The sequence below is a fragment of the Sinocyclocheilus grahami genome, unplaced genomic scaffold (assembly GCF_001515645.1).
Source record: "Sinocyclocheilus grahami isolate Dianchi unplaced genomic scaffold, SAMN03320097.WGS_v1.1 scaffold17336.1, whole genome shotgun sequence".
Taxonomy (NCBI): domain Eukaryota; kingdom Metazoa; phylum Chordata; class Actinopteri; order Cypriniformes; family Cyprinidae; genus Sinocyclocheilus; species Sinocyclocheilus grahami.
This window is the reverse complement of record NW_015516565.1, coordinates 627-1523: the sequence shown is the minus strand read 5'-3', so window position 1 is coordinate 1523 and position 897 is coordinate 627. Positions and strand designations below refer to the sequence as shown.

The following is an 897-nucleotide window of genomic DNA, read 5'->3' as shown; positions in this document are numbered from 1 at the left end:
CTCAAATGTTGAAATGAGGTCACTTCCTGGGTGTTGCCATTAAAAAATGCTTTAGTTTAAAAAAAAAAAGGAATAAATTGAATGAAAATTGTGCTGTAACGGTGTTGAGTGAAAAATATTGGTAAGTTAATTAGTGTAAAATAGTTATTATTTATTATTTCTCACTACAGAAACATTGGATTAGTGGCTGTATTTTTTAAATATAGATTTTTGTATCTTATTTTGTAAAAATGTAACAAAATGATTATACTTTGGTGTAGCTGTTGTCCACTTTCACTTCACATTTGTCAGATTTTTTAATGATTTAATTATATTGTAACCTTTTTAAACTTCAGGTCTAATGGAGAAGAAAAAACATCATGTCAAAACTAGAGGAAAAACTCACTCACAGACTGAAAGTATTTCTTTACTGGAAAGAAGAGACAAGAAAAGGTTCACCTGCACTCAGCGTGGAAAGAGTTTGACATGCAAACAGAGTCTCGAGTTTCACATGAGTTTCACTCGAGTTTCACACTGGAGAGAAACCGTTCACATGTGATCAGTGCGGGAAGAGTTTCAGACGATCATCAACCCTTAAGGACCACATGAACATCCACACTGGAGAGAACCTGCACGAATGTGACCAATGTGGAAAAACATTTGCATGGGCTTCAAACCTGAAGAATCACCTGAAAGTTCATACGAAGGAGAAACCACATTTATGTTCTTTCTGTGGAAAGAGTTTTTCACTGCTGCAGAGTTTAAAACTACATCAGAAGATACACACTGGTGTGAAAGAATATATGTGCTTTGAGTGTGAGAAGACTTTTATTACAGCTAAAGATTTGAAACGGCACGAGAGGATCCACACTGGAGAGAAACCTTACACGTGTTCACACTGTGACAAGAGATTCAGTC

General features: G+C 35.6%; 1 long non-coding RNA gene across 1 annotated transcript in view; it reads left to right on the top strand.

The window, feature by feature from the left end:
* LOC107579433 (uncharacterized) overlaps window positions 1-862 on the top strand; it is a 1343-nt gene extending 481 nt beyond the window's left edge. The window contains exons 2-3 of the long non-coding RNA XR_001608475.1: window positions 336-494; window positions 842-862. This is a non-coding gene — a long non-coding RNA (uncharacterized lncRNA). The remainder of the gene's footprint in view (window positions 1-335; window positions 495-841) is intronic.
* The last annotated feature ends 35 nt before the right edge of the window (window positions 863-897 follow it).